This window comes from Gossypium hirsutum, chromosome A01 (assembly GCF_007990345.1).
Source record: "Gossypium hirsutum isolate 1008001.06 chromosome A01, Gossypium_hirsutum_v2.1, whole genome shotgun sequence".
NCBI lineage: Eukaryota > Viridiplantae > Streptophyta > Magnoliopsida > Malvales > Malvaceae > Gossypium > Gossypium hirsutum.
This window is the reverse complement of record NC_053424.1, coordinates 35,903,556-35,916,328: the sequence shown is the minus strand read 5'-3', so window position 1 is coordinate 35,916,328 and position 12,773 is coordinate 35,903,556.

Below are 12,773 nucleotides of genomic sequence, written 5' to 3'. Positions count from 1 at the left end.
CTCCTCTGAATAAGAGCATGTCTTGAATCAGTATCCTGGGATATTAAAACAAGAATTAAGAACACATAATTAAGAACAAGTTAAATATTTATCATACGAATCAGAAAATAATAACAAGATTCGTCTTAGGTTTCATTCCCTTTAGGTATTTAGGGGTTTTAGTTCATAACTAAATAAGAAAACATCTCAGAAGAATAAAGAATACAAAACATAAAGAAAACCAAAAACTCTTGAAGGGAAATTGAGGAGAGATCTTCAGTCTTGATGATGGATCAATCGGCTTCCTTGGAGTAATTCCTTACCCTCTATTCTCCGTCTCCCTTTTTCTCTTCTTCTAGGGTGTATTTATAGGCTTTGGAATGCCTAAAAGCCCTCAAAAGTGGCATTTTTCAAATTGGACTTAAATTGGGCTCGACAGGGGCACGCCCATGTGAGTCGTGCTCCAATTCTGCCAGATTGACATGGCCTTGTGGTCTTCCCTTGTAAGGAGGTCCAGGCCGTGTTGATTTTGTACTTTGACCCATTTTCTCCGTTTTTGGCCCGTTTCTCGTTCCTTTAGCTCTCCTATACCCTCCTAAGTGTAAAACATGAAATTAAAGCATTAGGAGCATCGAATTCACCAATTCTAATGGAAAATCATCCATAAAATGCATTAAGCATGGGGGAAAAATATGTATAAATTACGGTTTATCATGCACTTGCCATGCCATCAGAAGAGACCATTTACGGAAGTCGTAGGTCTTATTTAGGGACCTTCTCCCACTCAATATTTTAAAAAACATGTAAGGTTTTTATAATTTCCGGTTTCAATCATGTATGATCAATATTTTCATGACAAGTACATGTGGAATTCTTTTTTAAACTATATGACATACTTATCACATATATGCATGACATGCTATGGTAATTTTATAATATTCACATTCAATTATTCACAATAGTCAATCAAACAATATTGATTCTCTATAAATTTTCTTTTAAGGGAAAAACCAAAGAAGTGAATGTGAACCATGCACCGGGTAGGTTCCCAAGAAAGGGAAGTAAGTCGTATTTGACCACTTAAAAACCAAGTATTTCCTTTCCAGATCCAATCCTAGACCTGTAACTTCTCATTACCACACTTCTCAAAGTAATCGAATAACCTAAAGAAGTGAATAGAATAATACAGCATATGTATTTTCTCATTACCACACTTTTTATCTTTAATAGATCAACTGTGAATCATCTCATACAATATATATCACAATTATATCAAAAAACATATTAAATAGATGTATAAAGAGATGGGTAATAAAATAAAATTGTTAGCCAAGATTTTCTTTGTTTTATTTCTAGAAAATAAATGAAAAACCCAAAAAAATTACATAGTTTTTTTTCCACAATGCATTCCTTGTGTGTTCGACCGTCATCGCTCAATCTTCTCCTTATCATGGACTTTTTTTTTGGAAAAATTACATTTATGTCCTATATCCGTTTCTGGCTTACAAAAATTCTATAAATAAAAAATACTCATACGTGGAGATGATAGTCCACGGTCTCTTGCCTAAGAACCACAACTTTGGCAAAAAAACAATTATGTAACAAATATATATAATATTGCATTCATGCACATATATTCCACTAAACATGAAAATAATTATAAGAATGTCATATCTTATCAAATATTAATCAAACAAGATGAAGAGAGAGATTCGATCTCGATTTACACAATAAATATAGCATAACCTTGCTTTGATACCAATTGTTGAAAAAATCTCGGTTTGAAAATGATTTTCTTGCACAGCAAAAAATTAAAATTGTCAAAATCGACCCAGTTTGTGATATTTATAGTAATAAACCATAACCGAATTTGTATCTTTGTTTTTGGCTTAGAAGACGTTCATTGTTCCTGACTTTCAACCAAATGATATTCTTCGAAATTCTCGTATCACAGATTGCTTTGACTGTGAGCTCGAACCAATTGAATCGAAACACAAAACTAGAAAAAAGTTTTCTCTCCTTTTTGGGTGAAAATGCAAATTATTATTTCGAAAAAATATATGTAATAGTTGAGAATAAATTTTCTCTATTTTTTGGAAGAATAACAATCTCTCGAAGTTGTGTTTTAATATCTCTACCGGTGCCATCTATTTATATAAAGAGAAGATAGAACCCTTGTTGAGTTGTAGTGGTTTATTTCAAATAGAAAAATAGCATCCTATTTAGAATAGGACTAGGGTGGATAATAGACACTAGCTTTCTACTAGGCCTGCCGCCCCATTCCTGTCCATGAAAGATTTTTGGGCCACTCACACATCGAGTACTTTCTGACCTTTTTGGCCCAATACTCTGTAATGTGATCCAATCCAATTCAGGTTTTCTAGTTCCTAAAATAAACTCTAATATATATAACAAATTTTTTCATCCTTATTTTACCCTTAGAAAAATTTTGACAATTTTACCTATAGTAAAATTTTGACGATTTTTCCTCTTGGAAAATTTTGAGAAAATATGTTTAATATTTCACAATTGAACATGTTCACTATGACCAAATAGTTTATTTTCATTTTTGGGCTTTAAAACAGTCCAAAAACATAAACTTGTTCTTCTGATAATTTTTGAAGTAACCCATATAGGATTACAAATGGATCAATTTCAGCTTCCTTTTCAAATCCATTTCCATTTTTGAAAACCTACATTCATTTCCAAACGATTCTATTTATTCATTTTAGAGAAAACCATAATCATTCCTAAATGTTTTTCATTTCTCTTGTCTTATTGATTTCGTTCATTTCTATTAAAACACACAATTCATTTCTGGTTTCAATAAGCTAGCGGGGGGATTGATTAGACATATAGTTTTGGCTTTTCACCTATTAATTATAAACACATTTAGTATCAAATTCATTCCACTATAGTATCATGGCTAAGCTCTCCCCAATGCCATACTATTACGTAAGCAACTACTCGGTGCTCGTCCAATAACCTTGTCATAAGTGTGTTACCCTCAAAGAATATCCTTAATCTCTTTAGAATAATATTTGTTCTCCCAATATGATCTTATTTTATCTCTTCGTAATTATTACATCTTCCATCAAGAAAATTCAATCACTATTAAATAGTGATCAAGTTATCCATAAAAAAGACGGACGACCCGTGACCATGTTTACTTTTCATCAATCATGTAATGCCAATGAGAGAATAACATCTACCCATGTTTTAGGCTATAAATTTCTCTATTGTGAATGACGCTACATACTATAGAAGTCGTACACCTAATGCACCAGCTTTCGATTCCTTATCTATTTGAACTCAGCCTTTTACTTACTTTAAGGTGTACGAGTCACGCATACATAGTCCGTCATCGACTCAAGGTTTAGGTATGCCACACCATGAATGTCACAAGTGAATAAACCCATAAAAAAATTTAGGATCTATTTTGCTTGGGTCTTGTCTGATGTACTGTCAGTCCAATTAGTCACATCTATGTCTCTATCTTCTAGGAGTTATCCTCTCCGATGCCCAAGACAAGACATCTTCCTAATTGGACTTGATAGATGTGACAGCCCTAGTTTGACCCTAGTCGGAAAGTGGTTTCGGGACCACAAAACTGAGTCACAAAAATAATTAAATGTTATGTTCTGTGTTTATTATATGTGAAAGTGCATGTGTGAAAATTTCATGCTTTGATCTTTTCAATTGTATGTGAAATTATTAAATAGGACTTATGTGAAAATTTTTGAAAATGCTATAGGTTATTTTGTCGTGGCCAAATAATTTTATAGTGTAAAATAGGTGGATTTGCATGTCAAAATTCCCACTTTAATGTATAGTGGCCGGCCATAATGATGGTGATAAATAAAATATGCATTTTAAAGTAGCATTATTAAATTTAATGGCTTTATTATCATAAAATAAAGATAAATAAAATAACAAAAAGAGGAAAAGGACAAAGCTTGTTCATCTTTGTTCTTCATAGCCGAAATTAGGAGAGAAATGAAACTCAAGCAACATTTGGTCATTTACTACATGATTCAAAGGTATGTTCATGTATTTTTTCTTGAAATTCTTGTGAAATTAGCATGGTCAAAACATTTCTTGGTTAGCCCATGTTTAAATTTTGAAAATTTGTTGTGTTGTGAGCTTTCGGTCGTGAAAGAAATTAAAGGGATTTGGTTGTTGTCTTTAGGTTTTAATGAGAAATTGTGGATGAGTGAAGTTTGAGCTAGTTAAATGTTCATATAGGTGCATTATATGAGAAGGTGAAATCGGCTTGTGTGGATGTGTAGTTGCCGAATGTGAATATAGATAACATTGAGTAATATTGCGTTTTAAAATGATGAAATGGAGTTTTAAGCTTGATAGAATTTTGTTAAGAATGAATGAAAGAATATGTGTTTTTGGCTATGGATGTTTGTATAATAAATTAGTGTGGATGCCTTGATGAGTTATGCTCAAATTATAAGTTGAATTTAAAGCTTGTTAAATTGCTCTTAATATTTTCGGATAAGTTACTTAGTTAAGCTTGTTAAATTTGCTCTTAATATTTCTGGATAAGTTACTTAGTTAAGCTTGTTAAATTTTCCCTTATTATTTCCGGATAAGTTACTTAGTTAAAGAAAATTTTAAAGTACTTAGTTAATTGATACTAGGCTAATGGTGTGTGTATAAATTAATATAAACTTTGTATATGTACTAAAGGTTGTAGATGAATTCGGCCTTGGGAGAAATTTTGGTATAAAATGCTTGAAGGTTAACAGGTTATTGCTTTAATGACCGAATGTGTCAATGGTTAATGCATAGGCTAGTTGATCAATATGTGTTAAAAGGAAAACATAAATAAATACCTATTTGATGAGCTATATATATATATTCGGCTATATGGTAAAGATATATATATGAAAATATGATAAGCCTTATGAGTTTTGTGTTTGTGTATGTGAACTAAGTATACAATGAATATTTGGCTATAAGCTAGCTTGATGGGACCTTAATAAATTAAATTTTGTTTGAATTAGCTCAGGAGCATAGAGAACGAAGGTTGGACAGGGGAAAAGAGAAAGTAGTTGAATAGCCGAACCAAGACTATTCGAAAATATATTCAAGGTAAGTTTTAAGTAGTTAAATATATATAATATTCGATAATGACATGACAGATTATGAGAATTAAGTATTACTTGTCATATATGTATATGGTCGAATGGCGATTATAATGGAAGTAAAATGTGATATGCTTTCATGAACAAATGATAGTGTTAGATGAATACGTGTAAACTATCAAATGATAAATGTGAGTGATGAAATGAGATAAAAGTGAATAAAATGTAGGATGATATATTCGAATGATGCTGGTACCCAATTTAGTGTGATTGTGTTATATGAAACTTGTTTATTTGAATATCGCACAATACTATTTGGGCCTTTAAGCCTAGCAGGCTATAATGCCGGTGAAATACTATTCGGGCTTCGAGCCTTGTAGGCGAAATGTCGGTGAGATACTATTAGAGCTTTCAAGCCTAGCAGGCTATAATGCCGGTGAAATGATATCGGGCTTCGAGCCTAGCAGGCGAAATGCCGGTGAATGAATTCGGGTTTTTAAACCTAGCAGGCTGAATGCGGGTGATTTGATAAAAGTCTAAGACTAAGATACCTCGTGTTAGAACGACAAATGAATACATTCAATACGTTAAGTTGGCCAGGTACGTATTATGTATTTATATGTGAGTATGATTTAAATTGAATCATAAGTGTATAATGTGATACATATGTGAATAAATGTTATATCTATATCTATGATCATGATACATTCGGTCAAGGTGTGAAAGTATGCGAAAATATCCGGTTTATTTATGCCATATGAATTCAGATTAAGTGAAATTAGAAGGCTAATTGTGCATTATAGGCTTGTGTATATTCGGCCAAATGGTAATATATCTAGAAAATGACCTCTTGAGAAATTGAATAATTGATGTATAATTGAGTTTATTTGTTGCATTGCTTAAAACTTACTAAGCTTATGAAAGCTTACTTTGTTTGTTACGTTTCTCTGTTTTATAGATTATTGACTCAAGTCACCTGCTCGGAAAGGGATCGTCAGCAACTCGTCACGCTATCTATCATTTTGGTACTACTATATTTTGGAGCTTGTATGGCATGTATAGGATAGATTTAAGTGAATGATATTTTGAGACATCTTTGTATATAAGCCATGTGAATATGACAACTTTTGAATGTCGATATAAGTTTGAATTTCTATCTTTGATTGTGTTTGGCTATGCATATAATTTCTAATGTTCTTATATCAATGTGTTTGTACAAATGTGGTATTTGGGTTGGTAACACTTCATAACACATTCCGGCGACGGATACGGGTTATAGGGGTGTTACAATAGACAACTTATTAGTCTTTTAATTGGTTTGCTCATTTCCGATAGACTAAAGAACATGTTTAGGTTCATCTACTAATACAAGTTGTTTTTCTGTACTACAATTCGACCACATAATATCACTTAGTGTTAGCTAAACATTTAGACAACCAATAAGCAACATTTGCTTCCATTTTGCTTTGCATCCAAAAACCATGCGAGGACAATTATAAAAAGTATATTAATGTAATCAATGAATTTATTTTATTAACCAATCTGTTCAAAAAAATTACAAGTTTACAAATGAATCAACTACACTTAGGGCACCAGATCCAACAACCCGCCCTTCTATCCCCCAATTAAACTAAGGGATTATTTTTCTATTAAATAGGCATTAAATGCATTCAACGAGGGTTTCACTTACTATCCTTATAAATAGATGGCACCAGTAGGGCTAAACAAAATAACAATAAGTTAAATACAACTTTGACATATTATTATTCTGCTTGAAAATAGTGAGAATAAATTCTATTTCTGGGAATAATAATTATACTAGTATCTATTAGAGAGGGATTACTTTCCATTTGAAAGAAAAAAAAACATTTCTAGTTTTGTGTTTGATTTGGAATTGTTCAAACCCACACTTGAAGCAGTTCGTGGTAAGCAAATAATAGACAAATTTGTTCAGTTGAAAGTTCAGAAAGTCTAGGATCCGTCTAGCCAAAAACACAAGTACTATTTTGGGAAAAAGTTTATTGCTATAAATATCACAAACTAGCTCACTTTTCAATATTTTATTTTTTCGCTGTGCAAGAAAATCATTTTTTACCCGGAATTTTTTCCAGCGGGGAGGTCACTTGTGAACTCACCCTCCTAAGATGACTACCCAAACAATGAAAGGCCCAATCTTCATTGGGAACATGATGTCATTTTGTCACTAAACATCATGTGGGCTCAACTACTTTATCATATCAGAGTCTTGAATGAATGATAGGATTTGTCTTATGACAAACAATCTTATTCCATTGAAGACATCACTCCCTTGTGCATCATAATGATGGCTAGATGGTAAGTCCAACAAGTTAATACCATATTACACAGGTCTCTTTCATATAAATACTTCTAAGAAAGATAAAGGATTGACCCTAAAAGAGTACTAAGCCTACACTCTGCCAACATACTCTTGGCTCTTAGATTTTACGTTCTCTTCATCACCACTCTCCATAACCTCAAGCTCTCCGCCCCAATTGGGTGAACTAGCCGCAATAACAACCACTCTTCTCTACTCAGTGTTGGAAAATCAGGTTTGAAAAACACAGAGGAAAATAAGTTTAGGGAAAAACTAGAGTTTTAATTTTTTTTCCAAAAAAAAAGAACTTGATTATGATATCTAAAGTAATAAACACTTAATCAAAATTTTACCTTTTTGATTCGTCTAGGATGAACACTTTGACCGACTAGTCTTCTCCACTATCCTCAAGCTCACGTCTGTCGAGTGTGGGCTCACTTTGAATCAGAAATTTTTTCACAAAATTAAATTGTAAATAAAAAAATATCTCTAGAAATTTTATGAAGAAATTTTATGAAATGATTTCTTCAGAAAATTTTCTCTCCAAAACTTTCCCTTAAATTCAAGTGTATGGAAAATAATTACCCAATGCTCTCCTTATATAGGGAGAGCTAGAGAGTTCAACTTTTATTAAACTTAATCACTTTAAAATTAAATTAACAGAATATTATCTATAAGATAAATATTAAATTAAATTTAATATTAAATCTATTAAAATAATATTAGTTTTAGAATGTTTTGATCTGAAATCAAATTTTCCAGTAAAGTCCCAGTAAGAGTGTGATTTCTTCACTACTCAACCGTTGAAGGACCACCCACCGGCCATCGAAATGTCACTGTCACCGCCACCGGCACCTTAGTGTCCAGTTATGCCATCAAGGTGTGACAACTTCATGGCACCCCGAGCCAATTCGGCTGTTGCTGGTTTGGTCCGGGCCAATGATGACCCGACAAGTACCGTTTAAGCACCAGTTGGACCTTTGGCCCAATTTCACATACCAAGCCCGATTTGACCAATTTTTGGGTCTCGATTTTGAATTATTAGGCCCAATTTTCAAGTTCAATTACCCATTGGGTTAATTGTCTAACTTGAAAATTAATTTCCAAAAATATTATATTAATTTATTTAATTTGATTAATTTAATTGTACTTTATAAAAAAATTTTTCCCAAAAATCACTTAGATTTTACAGATTTATTTCTCAAGAAAATTCTTTTAGAAAATTCTCTAATTGAACAATCCTTAGAACCGCCTAATTTGATTCCACATTGAATAAATCAACTCAATTAAATTATTTCCAAAGTCATACAATTTTCTTCTAATTCAAGTGCAGTTCAATCGAGCTTTAATTGAGTTAGCAGAGAGACCAATCGGACATATACAATTAGGCTCGAGTAAATGCAATTATGTCCGAAAGTATAGTTTCGATAACTCGCAATTTACTTAATCATGGAGTCAGTCAATAAGAAATATCATGATTGAAAACTCCTTATTGTATACTCTTTACGAAAGCAATTCATCTAACTACTTTGTCCAATGACCTCATCATTTGTGTGTTACCCTCATATGATATTCTTAATTCCTTTGAGGTAAATTCATTCACTCAATACAGTATTGTTTTATCTCATTGTCACCATTGAGTCTTCTTAATGGTTAATATGATCACCATCAACAAATAACTATGATAAATTACTCATTCGAGAATGAGCAACCCGCGACCATATTCCATATTTATCAATCCACATATTGCAAATGAGAGGATATCGTTAACTCTTTAATTGAGCTATGAATTTCATTGTTGCTGGTAAAGTCATACCATACACAAGTCATTTACCCAACAAACTGGCTATAGGTTCGATCATATTTAGAGCATAAGCCTCCGCTTATATCAAAGCACATGAGTTACATACGCATGGTCAGTGACTAATTCAAGATTTAGTTAAACTACACCATAAACATCACAAGTGAATTAGCTCACCAACGGATTTAGAATTAATTCATCTTGGGTCCAGTCCAATGTATCATTCTTCCAATGAATACATTTATGTCTGCACTTGTGGAGTCAAGTGCTCTGACAGCCAAGACTAGTGATCTCCCTAATTGGAATTGTAGACGACATAATAATCCTTCAAAGTATTTGACTCAAATATTCACTGTGATTCTTTTACGGGATCTTGGACTCATTTAGATTATCTACTAAAGTAAGATGTCTTTCTCGCAATGTAAATTCTTATAGTGCCACTTATCATCAGTTTGAACTTAGACAATCAATTAGCTAATATTTTCTTGTCACAACTTCGCTATGCATGCAAAACATGAAAGAAAAAAACACAAAAGACATCACAGTGAAATGTGAAATTAAATTTATTTAATTATTCATCATTCAAATACATAAAATAACGATTACATGTTTACTACAATAATAACATATTTCCCAACAATCTCCCACTTGCGCTAATTACAAGAGTCTTAGCAAACGAATCTACAAGGTTATATTTAGAAACTACTTTCAACACATCTATTATTCCTTCAACTAAACAGATTTTTGGACATGTACAAAGCATAGCATACATAAGGCTTCCAACTGTTGAAGCATATGTAACCTTACTCATATGCTCTCTTTCTTCTGCTATCTTAGGACGTCATCCAAAGAAACATGAAAATCTCATATAGTCGATTGAGCTCCTGGCTTCACATCAATCATTGAAAACCATTCTAGTACATTATCAATAAATGAAGCTTGTGATAGAAGAATCGTTTTATTCTTTCGGTCCCTAGGTATTCAAATTCCAAGAATATAGCTAGCTTCACCCAAGTTATTCATGCTAAACTGTTGAGACAACCACATTTTAACCATTAACAATTCTCTTACATCATTTCCTATAAGTAGAATATTATTGACATACAAAACAAGGAAGACCACATTTTCTGTCCTTTATTCTCTTATAAACACAAGGTTCATCTGCATTTGATCATTTGATCAAATATTTTATTACATGAGCGAGAGGTCTGCTTAAGTCCATAAATGGATCTTAGTAGTTTGCAAACTTTCTACTACTTTCATTTGACAACATAGTAAGTGGGTTGAGTAATATAAATGGTCCCATCAAGATATCCATTCAAGAATTTTCTCTTCACATTCATTTGCTAGATCTTATAATCAAGAGCAGCAGAAATGGATAAAAGTATGCGGATAGACTTGACCATGGCTACCAAAGAGAAGGTCTTATCGTAATCGATGCCTTATTTCTATGTGTAGCCTTTCCCTAGAAGTCTAGCTTTATGTGTTTCGACTTTCCCTTCCACATTTCTCTTATTCTTGTAGATCTACTTACACCCTATGGGTTTAATCCCAACTGGTATGTGTACAAATTCCCACACCATATTGGATTCCTTAGAATCCATCTCGGTATCCATGGCCTATTTCTAGAGCTTGGAACCAACGTCCTGAATAGCCTCCTTATAAATGAGTGGATCTTCATCCTCCATATATGTAAAAGTTTGGTTTCTTAGAAACTCTCCCATTATGACAGATTCCCCTATGTTGCTCATTGTTTACAGATCTTTCTACAACTTTCTTGAGAATTGAACTTGGTAATTGTTCTACAACTCCCAAAATTTCCTTGAGTACCACTTTACTTCGAGGCTTAAAGTTATCCATGTAGCTTTCCTCAAGGAAAGTAGCATGAGTAGAAACTTTAATGGTATTATCTTTCTGATTGTAGAATGATCCATCATTTGCTCCTTTCAGATATCCTACAAACATGGACAATTCTGTCCACGAATCCAGCTTCTTTGCATCCTTATCTAGAACGTGTGCTGGACAACCCCATATTCTAAAGTGATTTAGAGTGGGTTTCTTTCCATGCCACAGTTCATATGGTGTCGTATAAGCAGATTTGGTTGGGACATCATTCAAAATATAGCAAGTTATTCGTATCACATATCTCGAGAAGGAAGTAGTGAGTTGTAATAACATTGAACAAAACATGTCAAACAAGGTTTTGTTCATTCTCTTAGCTATGCCATTCTACTTTAGAGTGCCTACTGTAGTCAACTGGGATAAAATCTCATTCTCTATGAGGTATCCTAAGAACTCATCAGATAAGTATTCCCTACCTCGTCTAGACCGAAGATTCTTAATGGATAACCTAATTACTTTTCCACATTTACACAAAACTCTTGAATTTTATCAAAGGTTTCACTTTTTCAATACATTAGATACACATATACATATCAAGAATATTCATCGATGAAACTTACGTAATAATCGTAACCTCTTCTGGCACTGATACTCATGGGACCATATACATCAGTGTGCACAAGTTCTAAAGGTTGGTTGACCCTTGTAACTTTTGCATTAAAAGACCTTTTAGTCATTTTACATTCTAAGCAAGATTAACATTGTGAAAGACTAAATTCCTTAAGCATACTTAAGAGACTATCTTCCATGAGTCTAGTTATTTTTTCTTGGTTAATATGACCAAATCTTAACTGCCATAGGTACCCCTCATTAGAGTGAGGAGTTTTAAGCTTCTTATTCACCATATCAGTTTGAAGTATTCAGTAGTTATTTACTTTGATAAAGTAGAGATTGTTTTTCATCCATCCATTACAGATTAAAGAATAATTTCTATGAATAGCAATCGCTTTGTTGAATGTCACGGAATAACTTTCGTAAAATAAACATGCTACAGAAGTTAAATTCCTCCTAAAATGAGGTACATAAAATATTTCCTTTAAAACATTCTTCCTAAAATTATCAAAATGTGAAATTACTTATCTCACTACTTCTAATGGAACATAGCTCCCATCTTCGGTCGACAACGAAAGGCTCTTGTCGCACAGACTTTTTGTTTCATTGAACTTAATTAAACCAAATTAAATTATAGTATCATAACACATTAGATCCAAACGTATGAAGTTCATATTATATATATACTTATGTATAAATTCATTCTAAAACAATCACCTTGGCCGAATGCTCTTGTAGCCAAATTATCATTATTATCATTTAACTTCCACAGCCAAATAGTCACTGTAACCTAGTTCACATACTAATAAACATATAAGTTCATGTGTTATAGCATAGTTTCAAATTCGTATATTAGATATGAAATCGGATACATACAATCATGCATGCATATAACTAAGTTTCATTTCAATAATAAACTCAAGACCGAATACACTTACGTTATTTTAAGTAAACGACAAGCCAATTTGTACCTGACATTTAGCTCATCATACACATTCGAAAAAAACTTATCTTTTCCCAATAAACCATTCGGAATTGGATAGGACACTTGGATAATCACACACATCGTACAATGCCAACGTCACAGACGGGTCTTACATGTAGC